The sequence below is a fragment of the Delphinus delphis genome, chromosome 10 (assembly GCF_949987515.2).
Source record: "Delphinus delphis chromosome 10, mDelDel1.2, whole genome shotgun sequence".
In the NCBI taxonomy this organism is placed as follows: Eukaryota; Metazoa; Chordata; class Mammalia; order Artiodactyla; family Delphinidae; genus Delphinus; species Delphinus delphis.
This window is the reverse complement of record NC_082692.2, coordinates 100,392,077-100,411,730: the sequence shown is the minus strand read 5'-3', so window position 1 is coordinate 100,411,730 and position 19,654 is coordinate 100,392,077. Positions and strand designations below refer to the sequence as shown.

At 52.3% G+C, this 19,654-nt stretch overlaps 1 non-coding gene across 1 annotated transcript; it reads left to right on the top strand.

Moving 5' to 3' along the window:
• The first annotated feature begins 8,558 nt into the window (after positions 1-8,558).
• On the top strand, positions 8,559-8,665 carry LOC132433022 (U6 spliceosomal RNA). Its single transcript, XR_009521063.1, has one exon. It is a non-coding gene; the product is annotated as a U6 spliceosomal RNA (small nuclear RNA).
• Positions 8,666-19,654: the final 10,989 nt, after the last annotated feature.

Here is a 19,654-nt window from a genome sequence, read left to right as displayed (position 1 = left end):
GAGATGCTGCTGAGCACCTTTTCACACATTTACTGATCATTTGGATCTCCTTTGTGAAGTGCCTGTTCAGGTCTCTTGGCCAATTTGCTATTAGGTTGTCTGTCCTTTTCTTGTTGATTTATAAGAGCTCTTTATATATTCTGGATGAGTCCTTTGTCTGCTGGCAATACATGATACATATGACTGCAAGGTGGGCACAGAGAGAGACCACAGGCCATTCAAGAGACTCAGGCTTACTCAGGATGAGTCTAAAAGAGGTCAAGTTGCAAAGCTTAGATATTTTAGGAATCTCTGACCCTCACACCTTGATTACATGAAGGACTCAAGCACAGGCCAGGGAGAGCAAGAAAGCAGGAGGGCCGGGGAAGGAGGAAGAGGACCAACAAGTATTTGCCCTGTGCCAGGCCCTATGCCAGAGGTGTCACTTGCTTTGCCTCATGTGCCTGTGCAGCCCTGGCCTTCCCAGAACATGCAGACCTGTCCGCACCTCAGGGCCACTGCACTGGCTATTCCCTCTGCCTGTGCAATTCCCTGCAGAGTGGGCTCCTTCTCATCATCCAAGTGTGTGCTTGACCATCACCTCCTCAGAGCAGCCTTCCTGAGGACCACAGCTGAGGGGGGTCTCCACTCCCTGAACACCCTGCCTTGGCTACATTCTCATTTCACGGCCTGTCACTAGAGTGGACATCCATTTGTTGACAAGGCGCTTGGCTGGCTCGCACACTAGGACGTAAGATCCATTGGGCAAGGTCCTGTCTGTCTTATTCACACTGTACCCGCAGGGCCTGAGGCAGTGTCTTCACATATCAGTTGCTCAGCAAACATTTGTCGAACAAACAAATGAACAAGTCTCATGACAAACTGTCAGGCAAATACCAACACTGCCCATTTCACAGGTGAAGACACTGAGACTCAGAGGAGTCGGGTAATTTGTCCAAGGTCTCAGAAGGAGTGAGGGGAATCCCAGTCCTTCTGAGTCTGCAGGCTGCCCCTGCCCCCTGTCCCTCTCCACGTTTCTTTCAGCTCTGGGGGTGGCAGTTCCCTGAATTGTTATCCTGTCTTATAACTGGACTTCCTGGCTCCCAGATGAGCTGGGTGAGGGGAACAGAAGAACTGAATGCAGCGGGGAGAGTGTGAGGCTGGGGCCCGTCAAGACGCCAGTGCACGAACCAGAAACAGGTCAAGTATGCAAAAACTCGGCCCACCAGAGTGGCCAAAGCATCTCCAGAGATGCCCCAGGAGTCCCCCAGCCCAAACCCCACCAGCCTTGACAGGGAGCTCACCCCCTCCCAGGTCAGTCTGGCCCAGTTCAGAGGGCAGCAAGAGGTGTTGGGGCCTTCCTTAACCTGAGCTTAGCTGGGAAGCCTGGAGGGGATGCCCAGCACTTCCTGAACTGGGAATTCTGAGCGCTGCTGGATACATGGCAAGAAATTAGGTTAAAGCAGGAACAATCAGCTCATTAGCCCCCTTGCTAGACTCCACACACACACAGAGCCTGCCTCAGAGCGACGCTGCCTACTGTCGCTGTCTGCCGGGATCTGGGTGGAACGGTACAAGTGAGATGTTTTATGTATGTGTCGTGCATATTTATTAGGAAGAAGTAAATAAATTAGCTGCTTGCCATCTGCAACCACCAGCCCACATTAAGTTCCCTCCCTCCTCCTCCGCCTCGGGAGGGGCCACACCAGCAAAGCCCAGGTCCTGTAAAGAAGGGGCTCCTTTCTAGTAAGATTTTTCTCCAGAGTTTGAACAGCCCTAGAATTACAATTTTTCTGAAAAGAAATTGATATCGGGTACTATTCTAGGCCATTTGCCAATAGCTGATCCTCCCATCAAGCCTGGGAGGTGGGCATACTGTAATCCTCATTTTAAAGATGAAGACATGGAGGCTCAGAGGCTCAGGTCACTTGCCCAGGGTGACACAGCAAATGAGTGGAGGAGCTGAGCTCAAGACAGGGGAGGCTGAAAGACTTCTGCATTGTACTGGGGAGAAAGGCTGGACCAGGAGGCAATTATATTCTAGTTCTGTTGCTAGTTGCTGTGGGGTCCAGCCTGATCCCTTAACTCTCCTGGCCCTTCTCTGTTGAATGGGAAAATGAAACACAATAGGACAGACTTCACATGGGGGAAAGGCAAATCGCCGCCCCCACTCCGTTGAAAACCTGAGTGGCCTTCAAGCACACCATGGAGGTTCCTGACTTCCCACACTTAAAGGGGCCAGACAACCCCCCCCCACCTGCCCCAGACTTGCTGTACAGCTCTGGGCACATCAGTGAACCTCTCAGAGCCTCAGTGTTCTCCTCTGTAAAATGGAAAAACAACTGGGTTGGGGAGGGCACAGGCTGTGGAGAAGAGGATCTCATGGATATGGAAAGCCTTGTAGGCCTGGTGGAGGCAGGCAGCAGGCTGGGGCCAAGGACAGAGGGGCAGGAGGGAACCCAGAATGCCTGATGGTGCTCCAGAGCCCAGAGACGGGCTGTGACTTGCCCAGGGCCACACAGCAATCACAGCCATGGGGAGTCTCAGACCATCTGCCTCCCAGGCTGCGGAGACAGCCCAGGGCACTGAGCCCAGCACCATCCAAGCTCAGCCTGGATCTGAATGTTTTATGAAGCGCCATAAATCTCTCCAGAATCACTCCTGCCCACAACCCGCAAGCTCTGCCTCACTGCCTCTGCCTCTGCCTGCCTGCAGGCCCTTTTCATTAAATTAAGTGCAGAATCCAATGCAATTGCTTTTTATTTTCCCCAAGTGACCACCTGCCACCTCCCTCCAGGGTGCCCGCAGGGCCAGGGCTGCTGCAGGGCACTCACACATACCCTCACAGACAGTATAGAGATTTCTAGATAAAAAATAATTTTTTTTTTTTTTTGCAGTACGCGGGCCTCTCACTGTTGTGGTCTCTCCCGTTGCGGAGCACAGGCTCCGGACGCGCAGGCTCAGCGGCCATGGCTCACGGGCCCAGCCGCTCCATGGCATGTGGGATCTTCCCGGACCGGGGCTTGAACCCGTGTCCCCTGCATCGGCAGGCGGACTCTCAACCACTGCGCCACCAGGGAAGCCCTAAAAAATAATTTTTTAAGATGTCTGATTTAGTATCTTCACAGCTGACATTAGTGAGCCCCCACTAGGTGCCAGCACAGCCCCCTGAAAGCCCCAGGAGGCAGAATCGGCCCAGTTCACACAGAGGGACAGTTCAGAGCAAACACAGGCCCACAGGGTCCCCAGTTCCTGGGCCGAGGGAGTTAGGGGGTGGGGAGCTGCAGACGTGCAGAGCCAGCTTGCCCTAGGGCCACTGTCAGAGAGAACAGGTGTGAGATGCAGCAGGAAGGAAACAGGTCAGACTCGAAGGAGGCCAGACGGCAACCCTGGTGCACTGTGCATTGAGCAAGTCTCAGCCCTCCGACTCCTTCACGAGGAGGGAACAACAGTAACAGCAGTTGTTCAACTGGGCACATAATGTGGGCCAGGCCCTGCAAAGGCTTCCCAGGACTCTCTGAAGAAATCCAGACTCCTCCCCTCGGCCTGCGGGGCCCTTCTGAGCCCTCTGGCCTCACCCCGCTCCACTCTCCTGCACGCTGGCCTCCATTCCTCAAACACACCAGGCACATTCCTGCCTCAGGGCCTCTCCCTGCTCTTCCCTCTGCCTGCAGAGCTTCTCTCCCAGGTCTTCCCTTGGCTGGTCCCAGCACAAATGTCATCTCCTCCAGAAGGCCCTCCTTGACCACCTCGTCACCCTTTATCATCTCATCCCATTTCCTTGTCTTCCTTTGCTTCTGTGAACTCTTATTTACTTGCTCACCTATTCATGGCCCAGCGCCCCTCCTCCGTAAGGACGAAGACTGTCTCGTTCGCTGCTGTAGCCCCAGCACCTAGAGCAGTGACTAGCACCTAACAGGTTGTGGTTAAACAACTGAAGAATGAATGAAAGCAGGGAAGGAAGGAATCAGCCCACACGGGGTCTGGTGCCGGGGCCAGGACACAGGCAGGAGGGAGGCAGCAAATGCCTGGGGTCCTGAAAGATGACGACAACCCCTTCCCTGCCCCCACCCCGCCAAGGTTACTTCCCTGAATCCAAGGTGCTCAGGGGAGGGGGTGGCTTCCCAGAGGGAGCAGGGAGACCTCATGGGATACAGAGAGGGAGAAATGGTCTAGAACATGAGGAATAGCAACACTCCAGGAGATTATGTAGCCATTAAAAGTGACAAGCGTGAGAAATAACATCTGCAGAGGAAAAAGCCCAAGTGGAACTGCCTTACAGGCTGATGACAACCACAAGTAAGCTGAGTCTCACTGCGCCTCAGCAAAATGCTGGAAACAACTTTGTTATCCAACTTGAAGGGGAGAGGAGCAGGTAAATAAACTACGCCCCATACAGCCACTTGATGGGCATTCTGCAGCTAGAATAATCCAGGGAGATGGTGACCCTATAAAGCTAAGTGAAGAAAAAGCAAAACATAAAATGGTATATGTCATATGATCTAAACAAAAATAGACAGTGGAAGAAAGACTGGAAGGAAATGCACCAAAGCGTCCCTGGATAATGAGTTAGTGGAGGATGATTTTAGTTTTCTTCTTGGTCTTTATCCTTCTTTTCAAAATGGTCTACATTTAACAATAATTGCATGCTTAATCAGGGAGAAAGTAACTTAATTTAAAATGATACTCTTATTATTATTTTTTTAATGATAGCAAGAGGGCAGAGGAGTGTGCACTTACCAGTGCTGCACGGGGTGGGGGGCTCTGCAATATCTTTTTTTAAATTGATATCGCTGTGTTTAATTATTTTAAATAGTTTGAATGCCCAAAAACATTTTACAAGATTTCTTTTTTGGAAATATAGACAAAGGAAGAACCAGGAAACTGGTCAACAGGAGGCCAGTCCCAGCTCAGGGACCAAGTGGGGCCTTCTCCCTTCTGGGCCTCAGTCTCCTGGTCTGTAGAATGGGGTTAACCATCTTTGCCTCCCATTGTTGCTATAGGATCCAGGCCTCTAGAGAAATGGTGTGCCCATGTCCAGTACTTAGCAGATGCTCAGTAAATGCTGGTGCCCTCTGCCCTCCAAGAAAAGGAGACCCCAGCCAGGGCCCTCCCTACTGCTACACTCCCATCAGGTAGGCAGGGAGTGGTCTCCAAACCCTTTTGATCTTGCACTCCCATCTACAGAAAATGTACATTCCTCTGCAGTAACATATGCATATTATGTATGTAATACCCATGTTTCACTATATCTGTGTATCACATCATACGATACACACAGACATAGAAAAAATTAAATTGTGATAAAACATAAACGTAAAGCAAAACTCTTAATATTTTCTCCATCTTCCTCCTCAAGAAATGTCCCGGGTGTGGCAGCCACACCCTGCGATGGGGACCACTAGCTGAACCTGTGAGCTCCTGCAGGGCAGAGGTCACCGAGAGCTCAGGCAGCAAATCGTCCCAGCAAACTGTTGATGCTCACTCCAGAGCAGTTTGGAGGGGGGTTCTGGCTGGTTTACATTTGAAAGAAACAAAACAACCGCAAAAAGTAAATCACTCAAACCAGAATCTGACCCCTCCACTAAGAACCGGAGAGAGCTGGACCAGGTAATCTCTGAGGGGGGTCCTTCCTGCTGTCCCCAGGTATCACCCCTCCCCCAGCCCCTCCCCACCCACTTGAAGGAGGTGGCCTCTCTTGGGAGGCCGGGCGGCCACAGTGATTTACACCCTCATAGGGCCCAGCCTCACTATAAAATACAGCTGCCCTCCAGGACTCCTGCCAACCCAGAGCCAGCTGCCCATAAACCCCAGACGTAAATCTCGAGACCCAGTTCCATCAGGACAGAAGGCAGACAGTAAATTCATGGCTCCAGGGCCTCTGGCAGCAGACCCTCCTGGGAGAATTCATTTTTCACCCTAGGATAAATTACCCTTGCTGGAGGGGAGAGGTGAAGAATTTGTTTATTCGGTTGAAAAAAATGGTTGTTTGAAGGGCACCCCCATCGGGCTCCCCAACGGGGCTGCCAGCTCCCAGGGCTACGCAGCCAGATGCCTCCAGGACTGGGGTCTCTCGGCAGGCCCCTCTCACTCAGCGCCCTAAAACGCATTCCTGCACATCCCCCAGCGCAGTGAAAGATACCGGCGTAACCCCCCAGGCCCTGAGGAATCCCTGTCAGGAAACCCTGAGTGTCACCAGGTCGGCCAGGTCCCCCGCACGGTCCTCTGCCATGTCTGGCCTATTCCGCTGCCTGCTTCCCTCTGCTTGGGGCTTCAGCCTCCACCCTGCTGGACAGGCCTGAGGCCAAACCAAAGCCACTACCTATCTAGCTTGGGGGACCTTGAACAAGTAAAACCACCTCAAATCTTTATCTTTTTTGTAAAATCACACAAATTCCCTAAGGGAGCGTAAGTCAGAACAGCCATTTTGGAAAGCCTCGTGGCCTCGGGGCTGGGAGTGATCTATTTCTCATCCCCAGTCGGATATATCAGTGATCGCTTTATGTTGATCTTTTAAAAGTACCAATGTTTGAGTCACTCTTCTTTGTGTCCAATATATCTCCTAATAAAAGAGCAAAGTGCAGAAATGCATGGTAGCAGGCCACCACTTGTGTAAAACAAGGGGAAAGAATAGGAATGTACAGTTGCTTATTATGCATAGAAGAAACTTCTAGAGGAATACGCTAGAAACAGATGATGGTGGTTACCTCCTGTGAGAGAGGCGGGGACTTGGCAAACAGAAGACAGACGCTGGAGAATGACTCTTGGCTGATGTTTCGAGGTGTTTTTTGTTTTTTTTTATCTGAACCATGTGACCCTTGAGTTCTCACGCCAGTCCCCTGTTGATGGACAGCTGGTTTATGCCCTTTGGTTTTCTTCATTAACACTGCAATGAACATCCTTATGCACTTTGCTTTATGCATCTATGTTAGATTTGTCTCGAGAATACTTAGAAAAAGGATGGCTGGCTCAAAGGATATAAGCACTTTCCATATTGACAGGTAACTGTCAAACTGGCCCCCCAAATGACCCTACCCGCTTGTTGCATACGTCAGTCTCTGCTCCCCCATGGTCTCACCAACAGTAGACACTACTCATTTTTTCATTTCCCCTCAACATTGATATTGTGTTGTGGTTTCTATGAGCATTTTCCTAATGCTAACAAAATCATCCCCTGAGGTGGTGAGGTTGACCATCTTTTCATTCACTTTCTGGCCATTTGTGTTTCTTCAGCTAGTAACTTCCTGCTTGCATCCATTACATCCTCCTAGACTGCTTATCTTTTCTTACTGATTTGCAGACCTTGCACTCTGGATACTATTCTTTATCAGGGGTGTATGTTTTAAAGACTTTTCCTCCTGGTCTGTGGCTTGTCTTTGAACCTTGTGAATGGTTTCCCTGGTCATATAAAAGTTTTACATTTTTATGTGGTCCAATCTCTCCATTCTTCCTTTCATGGCATCTGCTTTTCGAGCTTCTATCTCCTCATCTGCTAACCTGGCCTTGCAGGGTTGATACAAGGAGTGAATCAGGCATCTAGCAATGCTGAGCAAATGACAAGGATAGTCATTTGGGGGGGGTCTCCCTGCCTCACCCTGCCTCCCAGCCCCCTCACAGCCAGCAGGAGCTTTTTGAAGATAATCACTCTCCTGCTTGAAACCTTTCAGCTACCTAAAGAAATGATGCTTAAACTCCTTTAGTGGGTGAGTTCAAGGTCTCATGCACTGGGCAAGTGCGTGAATGTGTCATCGGTGGGATGGGGGCTGTGGTGACCACGCTCCACAAGGAACAGCAGAAACGCAAGTCCAGGGTTGCCAGATCCTCTGAAGAAAGCTGCACATCTGTTTTTCCTATGTGAAATCTCCCCCTGCCTTCTCCCACACACACTTAAAATTTAATGGCAACTAATTTTTTTAAGCCACTGCCAGCGTCAAGCGAGGTCTATTTACGAGTTGGATGTGGCCATCTCTACCCTCACAATCTAGCCCCAACCCACCGTTCCCGAATTGTGCCCCACTCCCCGCACGTACACATACCTCACGCAGCTGACATGCAAGCCACACTGCACAGCTGTGGACACAGCATGTGTTTCCGAACTCTGTTTTGCACATGCTGATCTCTTGGCCTGAAATGCCCTTCCCTGCTCCTTTCCTTCCTGGATAACTCATCATTGCTCTTTGAAACACTGCTCTTTGAAACTCAAGTCAGGTGTCAACTTCAATTCCCCAACCCAGACAGAATTCCATGCTCCTTCCTTGAGCACCCCATCACTCATGACTCTTGGGACTGGAATTCCAAAGGGAGCAACCTGGGGTCACAGAAAGAGCCCTGGCTCGGGAGAAAGACATTCCTGGGATGAAAATCCTGCTCTGCCACGTCCCAGCAGTGCATTCTTGGGCAAGTGACTTAACCTCTCTGTGCTTCAGGCGCCCAACTGTGAGACAGAGATAATGAGCCCTATACGTGGTTGGGTTTCTGGGAAGAGAAAATGAAACGGTATAAGAGAATGACACGGCACATAGTAGGGACTTAATAATAGTTTGCGGAATGAAAGAATAAACTTTAAAAACGAACAAACAGTGCTCGCTTCGGCAGCACGTATACTAAAATTGGAACGATACAGAGAAGATTAGCATGGCCCCTGCACAAGGATGACACACAAATTCGTGAAGCGTTCCATATTTTAAAAAAAAAAAGGAACAAATATTTCCTCAGAATGCTCTGAACTCAGCACATGGAAAAGTTAGCTAATTTTCCGGAATGGAGCCTGGGGGTTATCTAAACTCCTGTGCCTGCCCTTTATTGCTATCTCCTGATTTCAGAGAAGGCCGTGGACCACCTAGCCCTCAGTGGCATGCACTCTGAGGAGCCATTCAAGCCAAGGACTGCAGAGGACTGAGTCCCTGGAGTGTAAACTGAGGCAGACCAGCCAAAGGAAGAAGAGTGGGCACATCCAAGCCGCTGGTGTTTGGGAAGCACAGCAAGAGGCAGCAGCCCACAGGGCTCAGCCCCACATCTGTAGGCTCCGTGAGATGAGAGGCCTTCTTGGCCTTCAGTACTGTGTGCTCATGTCTGGCATACAATAGGTGCTCAAAAAGTGTCTGCCAACTGAATGGATTATTACTTAAATAATACAAATAAGGATGCTTTGCAAAGCATAAACTGCCGTACAAATGCAGCTCCCCGTGAGCGGGGTCGCTGCCGCCTCCACACTCAGGCCTCTGCTGGCCTGCTCCCAGGTTAGCGTCCCTGGGCTGGATACTGCAGACCCACAGATGGATGGGATGGGGTTTCTGCCCCATGGAGCTCTGAATCTAGCAGAGGAGACGGATGAACAAACACACAGTTATCCTCCAACAGGAGAGGGGCCAGGACAAAAACATGGTGGGAGACAGGGGGAGGGGGCAACAGGAAGCTGCACCTTGGCCTGGTCTCAGATCGGAACTAGAGGAAACGATAATTTGCTGGGTGAAGGAGACGATAGGGGAGAGGCACTCCAGGCAGAGGCAGCAGCCTGAGCAAAGACTCAGAGGTCCGGGGCAGAGCAAGGTCTGTGCACAATTAAGGAGGAAAGAAAGGTTACTGCAGCCAGATTCCAGAGGGCTTTGAATATCAGAGGTCTCCAGCTTCAAAGCGAGTGTCGTTGGACCCCTCAGAGTGCGTTTGCATTGGTGTTCAGCATTTTAAAGTTGGGAGGTAGTACGTCAAACTCTGGTTTTTTAGCTTCTCTAGAAAAAAATCAGAAGATCTGGTGGGCTGAGCCAGGGCTCCTATAAAGTCTAACTCTCTGGTTCAACTTTGTCCCCCAGGCCCATTTCACTCCCTTTGCCCACAAATATTTATTCAGCAACTACTACGTGTCAGGCAATGTGCTAGTTCCTGAGGATACAATGAAGAATAAGACAGGCATAGTCATAGCCCTCATGGTACTTACATATTGGTGGGAGAGAAAGGCAATAAACAAGAACATGACATAAGGTCAGGCAGTACAAAGAGCTGGGAAGGAAAAGAAAGTTACAGGACTAAAGGGTGCAATTTTAGATGGGATGGCTGGGAAGGCCTCTGTGAGGAGGAGACAGTTGTGCAGATCTAAATGTAGTGAGTGAACCATGCCCATATAAGATGAAAGATCAACCCAGAAAAAGGATCATCGAATACAAAGGCCCTGCGGCCTCCTTCATCTTTTGGGTCACTTGCCTTGCCCCTTTAAGCACTTAAGTGTGAGACCCCTACTCTAGGTAATGGAGCATAATGGGTAATGGGTAAGCAGGTGTAAACCACCCCCAGATGCATGTTTCAGATAAAACACTTCTGACCAGTAGTGAGGGAGGCATGGGAAATAGGGATATGGGTGGAAGGCATTGCATGGTTTTTTCCCGTTGGAAAAAAGTAATAGGATGACAAGGAAAAGGCAGAGAAGGTTCATTGTACGTGGCACATTCAAACTTGAGCCCAGGACAGAGAACCCATGAGTGAGAGCAGGGAAATCCCCATTTCCTTCCTCACAAGCTGCATCACCTGCCAAGCCCTGTAAAGTGGGAAGCAGGGGTGGGAGGAGAGAGACAGATAATGATAAATCTCCTGCAGCCCTGGAGCTGTTTGCTGTGGTTGTTGTGTTTTTTTCCCCCAAGCCTACCTGGGCTGCTGCTTTAGAAAGTCAACTGCAAAGTGAACACTTTGATGGGGTTTTGGTTTTTTGTCTCCCCATCCCCTTTCTAAGCAAAACTAAAGGGTAGATTCCTTGTCCTTTTGCCCACAAAGTAAAAGAAAAAGAGATACTATTGTTTTAAAAGAGGAGAGGAGAGAAACCCTACAATCTTATACTATTCTTCTTGGCTGCGCCAGGGGAAGGAGGCGATTCTGCACACTGACATCATAGTCTGTGTCACGGGACATAACTTCCGCCACTCAAAGCTTTATGTGCATTTTTGAAGGTACAGGGAAATGTTTAAAATCGGCTTCAGTGTTGACACTGCAGTTGTTAAAACCAAACAAAAGATCCTTTCCCAAGTCTGGCTGGTTCTTCTTAAATTTATCTGGGCCCCCACTACCTGATTTAAGGCAATGAGCAGATGTTTCACAGCAGGAAGCGCATTAGCTCCAGATGCCGCCGCTTTGTTCTAGACGTGCACATATATATACTGGCAGACACACACACCACACACAGACACACACACACACACGGAGGACTTGGGGCAGCAAACGTTCGCAGCTCCCCTGCCAGCACTTGGCATGCCAGCATGGACCATGTGTAACCTCTGCCTGCAGTTCTGACACAGAGATGAGCAGCGGGAGTAAATAGCCAATCAGATCCCACCCCATCGTCTTCCCGCTGTCTCCTAGGTAACAGGCAAAGGGCCACATCAGCTAGCTGGATACCACAGGGACTGGGACACACACACACACACACACACACACACACACACACACACACACAAGATCCTCTAAAAGTCCCTAATTGCAGAGCCGCTGAATGTGCCTGTCAGAACCCTGGACAGTTCCCCAAAGGTATTCAATGCCTTTGGTTCCTGCGCACCTGGCAGCCACAGCTCCTACAGCTTTCCCACCTCCGCCCCTTACGCATGCATGCCATTCCTCTGCCGGGCATGCCTCTCCCCACTGCCATCTCCATCACTCAAAACCTTGCTCATCTTCGGATCCAGCCCAAGTCCTTGGTCAAGACTTCCGATGGCTCCCATCACAGAATAAAATCCACGCTCCTCCCCTGTGGTGAGCTGGCCTTTCATGATCTGGCTCTTCCAGCCTCCTCGCTCATCACTCTCCTCCCTCACTCCTTCTTTCTCTTCCTCCAACAGATCACACCGGCCCTCCTCACATTATCCCCTGCAGACCAGGGCTCTTCGTGGTACTTGCTGTTCCCTCTGCCTACACAGCTCTTCCTTCTGCTCTTGGCATGGCTGAGCTTTCTTGTTCTTCAGTCTTGGCTCAAAAGTTACCTTCTCAGAGAGGCCTCCCCTGATCCCCTTGGCCACCCTACCTGAAGAAGTCCCCTCCCCTGGGACTCTCCACCACATCACCTTATGTTCCTGTGTCATCTTCATTACACTGCTGACTCTGAAACGATCCCACTCCTATTTACTTGTTTACTTGTTCTGTCTCCACCATTAAAACGTACAGTCTGTTACGGCAGGGTCTTTGTTTTGTTCATGGCTGTATCCCCAGCCCCCAGAACAGGACCCAATAAATATTTGTTGAATGAATAAAAAGTCATTTCTTCCTGACTGCTTCTATATTTCCCCCTCTCTCTAATAAGAGAGCTGGACGTGATGACTTCTATTAAGCCTCCTGGCTAACATTCCAAGAGTCCATTAGAGAGCAGAAAGGACTGGCATAAGGAGGAAAATTAATCAGGCCACACCACGGGAAGAGCCTGCCGGTGGAGAGCTGACCTTCTCCACTGGGTCACAGCGCTCTCCTCCCCTGAGTGGCCTCCCTGACAAGAACTGGCTGCTGCTTTCAACTTCACGTTCCCCAGGCACTGGGCACCTTGAACTTTTGTGTTCTGAGGGACTGGGAGCAACTTGAAGCTGAGGACTGGGTTTTATTTTTCTGATCCCACAAAGAGACCAGGAAGAGCCTGGGGGAGGGGGAGGGAGCCCTCTAGAAGCATTTACTGTAGTGAATAGAAGAGAAGGTGTCGCTATCTACAGGGCCAAAAGCCTCAAGGTGGAGGTTCATTAGAACACAAGTCTCTCTCTCTCTCTCTCTCTCTCTCTCTCTCTCACACACACACACACACACACACACACACACACACACACTCTCAAAAGCATCATGAAGCTAGAATCACAGAGTTCCCCAATCCCCGTGGCTGCATGTGTTTCTCTTCAAGGGACATGACTACTACGTAAGGTCCTAAAAACTGTGCAGTGATCCAAACACATATGCTGTGTAAGTGTGTGCTGAGCACAACCACACTTTTGGCCAACCTCACTGGGCAAGGCTGGGAGATGGATTCAAGTAGCCACATGGTAGACACAACCCAGATTGGACCCCCCCAAACCCCAGGAGTGGGGAGCCTCAAGCTGATCATTCAGAATCCAGAAACGCACCGAGTCCTGAGTTCTCCAATGACCAGTACACCAGGTCACTTCTGAAGTGGATGTAAAGATCCAGAAAGGAAGAGCAGGATTAGTATTTCTTGAGCACCTACTACGTGCTCAAGGCCCTGTTAACATTGACTCTTCAAGACCACCTGCAAGGTTACCTTTCCCACTTTATGGATGAAAAAACCTGAAGCTCAGAAGAATTAAGTAGTGTGCCCAAGGTCACACAGCTAGCTAGCAGAGGGGCTCAGCTGGGAACATAAATCTGGTCTCCAAGTCCACTCTTCTTTCCCCAGGGCCTTAAATTACACCACACGATAAGCAGATAAGCTGGTCTTGTTCAAAATGTCCTGCTGGCCGAAGCTCTCCTCTGAGGATGTCAGGCCTGTGCCCCTATCTCTGCATCTCTCTCTGTCACACTCAAGCTTGGATGACCTCCCACCACAAGCCTCTCATCCAGCTGGACCCACATCTACATCTCAGAGTTTCTCATGTGAGACTCAGCCCATGGGATACAATTTTCCCATGGCCCAGAGAAAGCTGGGGATTTTGTCTTTTTAAAAAAGTAATTCCCTACTGGCACGGGTGGATGCACCAGCCACCCTCTGATTTAGTGCTGAGGTCAAAGATCAACCTCAAGTAAGATTTTCCAAGGAAAACTCAAATGCTGGGTACCTCATGGCACTGAGGGAGGGAGAAGTGGCCTCTTCTCAAGAATGTGGCCAGTGGCAGGCAAAAGGGCTGCAGGCATCACAAGACCCACACACCTTATACGTGTCACCCTTGAGCCTCGTGCACACCCACATGAATCTCAAACATGCCACCCATGAGCCTGCACGCACATCACCCACATGCGCCACCCATGCCACGCACACATGGGGAGTGGGGATCAGAAGCAAGAGAGCAACAACCTCCCTCTCAGGACATCACAGCCCCCACTTCTGTGCCTGCTCTGGGCTGTGCGCTGTGCCCCGGCCAAGACTTCATTTCATCCTCCCTAGGCCCTTCCCTTACAGACACAGAAAGTGAACCTCGGAGAGAGGGAACGACTTGTCCAAGACCATAGAGCACGCCTGTGGCTGACTGCCGCATTTTCTGAAGTTTGGTGATGGGCACCTGGCTCTGCTTTTTTTTTTTTTTTTTTTTTGCGGTACGCGGGCCTCTCAATGTTGTGGCCTCTCCCATTGCGGAGCACAGGCTCCGGCCGCGCAGGCTCAGCGGCCATGGCTCACGGGCCTAGCCGCTCCGCGGCATGTGGGATCTTCCCGGACCGCGGCACGAACCAGTGTCCCCTGCATCGGCAGGCAGACTCTCAACCACTGTGCCACCAGGGAAGCCCAAGATTTCCTTCTTAATTTACTCCATTCCTTGACTGGCAGCCCTGTCCATCTGCCTCCTCACTCACCGGAAAGGAAGGAAACCTGGGCACCCCCTGTGCAGGAGTTACACACCTGACTTAGCCTTGCGAACAGGACAGGAGGGGCAGGCACCCGCTCTCGCTGTCCTCCTCCTCCCTTCCCCCCATGCCCTAAACAGGAGCTTCTGGCCTCGTTTGTAAATGGATCCTTTCCCATGCACTGAGCCAGGCCCAGCTCGGGGGGCAGATGGGAAGGCGGGGGACTGGCACTACCAAAATCTTGCCGGTAACATAGACTTAGGTTCACCTCCCAGCTTTACCGCCTACTGCCTGTGTGACCTTGCTCAAGAGGCATTCTTTCTGAAGCTCAGTGCCCTCACCTGTAAGGTGGAAAGAATAGCGCCCTCCTGAGGCGTAGAAGTGAAGGTTAAAGACACAGGCGGAAGTGAGGGCCTGGGTACACAGTGCCCACTGCCTGTAAGTCCGCCATCGTGCCCACTAAGTGAGCAGAGGGTGGGCAGCTGCCATCCCCACCTCACTCTGCCCCCGACGCGGTGCTGGCAATTCTCAATCAGCACCGAAGCCGAACTTCCCTCAGCGGTGGCAGGACCTGGGCGCGGGTCCTTCTTCCTCCCTCCGCGGCCAGCGGCTCAGACGACAGGTAAGCAGTGGAGCAGCCCCGGAGGCGGCCGGGCGGAGGGGGCTGCGCCGCAGCGCTGCTGCAGGGCCAGGCCGCGCAGGGGGCAGTGCGGCCGGGTCCTCGCCCGCCCCGCACCCGCTCCCGCCTCTGGCCTCTTTGCAACTTTGAGCAACTGCAGACTCCGGGGTCGGGGCGGGGTTGCTGCAGGGCGTGCGAAGGAAAGTTGGGTCCCAGCGACTGCAGCCTCGGGATCCCAAGGCCCTCGCCGTGAGCGCCCGCACACTCGAAGCGCCGGCGAACTCTCGGGGGGCGAGGAGGCACGGGGTCGCCGAGCCGGCCCCGGCCGTTCCAGGAACCGGACCCGCGCGCCCGTCCTGGAGCGTCCAGAGCCTTCGCCGCAGCCCCGCGCGGTCGCACTGCCCGGGTCCCACCTCCGCGCGCCTCGTGCAGCCCCCTTGCCGGCTTCCCCCGGCCCGGATGCGCTCCGCACCGCATTTCCTGCGGTGACCCTTCGAGCTCCCAGCTTAAGGCGCTCCTCTCCCGCGCCTCGGAGGCAGGCGGACGCCCGCCCCCTCGCCTCACGCGGGACCCTCAGCGGACGCCCGCGGTCAGCCCCGCGCTGGGCCCGCCCTCCGCGCCCCCTGCCTCGCCGCGCCGGTGCTAACCGGCCTGGGCAGCGGCCGCGTCCTACCTTCGTCCGGCAGCCGCTGCAGGCAGAGCGCGAGGTTCCTCCGCCAGCCCCGCATCCCCGCGGCCGCCCTGCGGCCCGGCCCGGCCTCGCCAGCCCAGCCGCGGCCCCGGCCCCGGCCCCGCCCCCGCCGGGCCCGGCGGCGCAGCGCAGCGCTGGGGAGGGCCGCGGGCCCAGGGCGCGGCGGGCATGGGCGGCTGCCGAGGGTCGTGGGGTCCGGGCGGCCGCCAGGCGCTCGGCTCAGCTCCGGAGCCCGCGGCTGAGCAGACGCTGCCGGAGAGCGCGCGCTTTCCCGGGCGCGGGGGCGGGGCGGCGGGCGCGGGCGGGGGCGGCGCGGAGCGAGACCGTGGGGTACCTGCAGCTGCTTGAGCCGGCTCGCCCGGCGAGCCTCCCACTGCCCAGCCCACAGCACGTCCCAATAACGCTAATTACCACGAATTAGTTAATGAACGAGCGAAACAATGAATGATTAAATAAATGGGTGAATATGTGAGGGAATGAATGAGTGAATGAATGAGTTGAATAAGCAGGTGTACGGATGAGTGAGAAAATGGTGACGGAATGAATGAATGAATAACTGAGTGACTGACTGAATGAATGAGTTAGTGAATTGATGTATGATTTATGTAAATTAATGAGTGAATAAATGGGTGAAGGAATATGTAAATAAATGACTGAGTAAATGAATGAATGGGTGAATCAACTAGTGAGGGCGTGCTCCCAGGCCTCAGGCCTGTACGAGGCAAAGGACCTTCCACAGGAGCCCTCACCCCTGCCCTGAGAGTGGGGTGTTCCAGTTGCATCTTGTGGAGGAGGCACAGGGGGCTCAGAGAGGGCAGGGCCTGTCCGTGGAGCCAGCAAAGGCTGGAGGCTGGTGGTGAGGAGGTGTGTCTGTCTGCAAGCTTTGTCCACTGAACCCCATCACAGTTCCCCTCCATCAGCACGGCAGCCACTGAGCTCACCAGGTCTCAGAGGCTCTGAGGAAGAACAGGCAGGGAAGGGGCACAGTGGGTCCTATCCTTGGAAGTCAGATTTGCTTCTTCCATTAGAATGGGATGGAGGGGAGGTGTGTGAGCCATCCAGACAAAGGAGTACTACACAGCTATAAAAAAAGGAGGAAGGTACTCTTTGGAAGAGGGCAAAGTGAAGTACGTGTTTATAATATGCGCAGAACAAAGGGGGGTAGGCTCTACCTTCATATTTCCTCTAGTGTGTGGAAAATTATCTCCAGTGGACACACCGATGCCCTTGGCAAGGGGAGTCAGGTGGCTGGGGGCAGGTGGGAGAGACTTGATTTTCATTGAATCCTCTTTTGTGCCTCTTGAAATTTTGAACCCTGGAGATGCATTACCCATCTAAAATGTAAAGTTTTTAAATAAATTAAATTTTATGACAATATGAAAAAGCATTTGTACCTCAGGAAATGCTGCCTCCCCGCTGCCCAATCAAGTAAGCCTGTTTGCCTGGATGCCCTCCCTCCCACCTCCTGCTGTGGGAGGGAGAGGGTCTTGCTAGTCAACAGCAGAGTGAAATATGAACGTGGGGGTCAGTGTAGAGCACGCTACCACGCATGAGTGCTGGGAGGAAAACAACTGGCCTCTGCTTGCATCTTGGGTTAGTCTGTTTTGAGCCAGGTTTCCTTGGGCAAACGACTTTATCTCTTTGAGCCTTAGATTCCCCACCTGCAAACTAGGGACCATCATAATGTCCTAACAGGATCCAGGAAAGCTGGAGCCAGGTGCTTGTATTCCAAAAGGGAGTCCAATGGTGGAACCCAGGCATCTTGATCCTGTCAAGGAAGCCACCTAAACTTTGGCCTTCAGAAGTACCCCTTCTGTAAGGTAAGGGTGGGCTCTTATGTGATCTTAGATCCCCGATACATCTGCAAGCCCATTTTACAAAGGAGGGCAATGTGGCCCAGAGAGCTTAAGTGTCTTTTCCAAGGTCACACAGCCAGGAGTTGGCAGAACTGGCATTCAAACCCATATCTGCCCAGCTCCAAGCACCCCCAGACAGCGCTGCCCACACAGTCTATCTGATATAACTGTTGCCTATTTGTGCTCCTAAGACCCTCAGACGGGTCACATCCCAGCCCCATATTAATCTTGAATTATTAATCACCTCAGTAAGTAGGGAGCAGGCCCAGGGGATTGGGGCGAGGGACGGGCATATCAGTACGCAGGCCCGTGTTTGCAGAGTGCTGACTCCACAACTTGTCTTAATGGCAGTGAGCTTTTGACCAGGAAGTGAGTCTCCCCCCGCAGCAGAACTGTGAATCACTGCTGTCTGCATCCAGATTGATGGCCTCATAGTCAGGATGCCCGCTGCTCAGAGGACGACGGGGCTGGGATCACTGATGGGACAGGCAAAGGTGCCAGCGCCCAGGTCAGGAGGCTGTGACAGAAAAGGTCAGTTAGGAAGGCAGGACAGCGGCCTGGTACCCCTCCAGTGGCGGGAGAGGAAGAGGAGTGATACGAGGACGATGGGCCATGTGAGTGAGGGGACAGTGTTCCAGTTACCTACTGCTGCATAGAAGGCCGCTCTAAACTTAAGTGGCATAAAGCAACCATGTTATTATGGTTGTGAGTTCTACAGGTCAGGAACTTGGGCAGGGCGGATGGAATGTCTCAGCTCCATGATATCTGGGCCTCAGCTGGGAAGGCTGGGGGCTGGAATCATCTGGAGGCTTCTTGCCTTGCTGGTGCCCGAGCTGGAATGACTCCCTGTGGCCTGGGATTCCTCACAGCATGGCGGCCTCAGGGCAGCTGAACTTCTCACATGGGGCTCAGAGGTCCCAGAGCAAGTGTGCCAGCAGGACAGGTGGAAGCCACTCCACTTTCATGACCCTGCGTCAGGAGTCACGAGCATCACTTCCTGCTAATCCTCGAAGCAGTCACAAGCCTTCCGAATTCCAGGCACAGACTCCCCCTCTTGTGGGAGGAATGTCAAAGCATTTGCAAGTATTTCTGAAACCCGCAGAAGGGAAAAAATGTCAGAGGAAAGAAGAGGAGGAAGAGTAATAGAAGAAATCCTATTAACTGAAAGAGAAGAAAGAAAAAGTAAGAGGGATGAGGAAGACTCGCGGAGGAACTCATTTGCCAGGAGGAGTGATCAGAGAAGTAGTGGTAATAGGAAGATGAGTGATGCTTGGAGAGGTAACATTAAGGATAGTGACAAGAAAAACAGTAGCAGCCTGAACAGGAGGAACTGTAGTAGGAATGGGAGGGTTAAAATAGGAGAGGCCATTATACCTGGGGCGGCGGAGAGAGGAGAAAGCGAAGTTGTGCAAACAGCAGGGCAATATTTGGGGAGTGATGCAAGGAAGTAGTAATAAGAATGGCAGCAAACGAATAACCTTGCAATGTAACAGGACGAGAGGAGGAAGGTAGTAGTAATGGGACGTTGTAAGCAGAGGAGGAGAAAAGGGAAGAGGAGCAATAGTGTGGGAGAAATGAATGCATGACGAGGGCGAGAGAAGCAGTAACGGGAGGTGGTGTGGAAGAGTGGTTTAGGACCCAGAAGGCTCTGGAAACAGGTGCCTGGTTTCAGATCCACCTCCAAACTGCGTGGCCTCTGGTGAGTTTCTGAACCTTACCTCAGTTTTCTTATCAGTAAAATGGGCATGGCGATAGTAATCACACCTCCCTGATGAGGCTGTTGTGAGGGTTGATGAGTTAATTTGTGTAACGCATTTAGTGCCTGGCTTATACGGGGCCTGTGTAAGTGTTAGCTACTGTTACTAGTTCTGTTAAGACCACGGAAATGGGAGAGGTATCCTGAGCCCACGACAGTCGCTGCAGGGGGGCCTGTCAAGGAAGCAGGACCAGCAGAATGAGGACTGTAAACCCTGCCACGGAGAACAAGTCGGGGCAGAACTCAGCCAAGGTGCCAAGGGATGGCACCCAGGCCGCACCCAGGCCTCC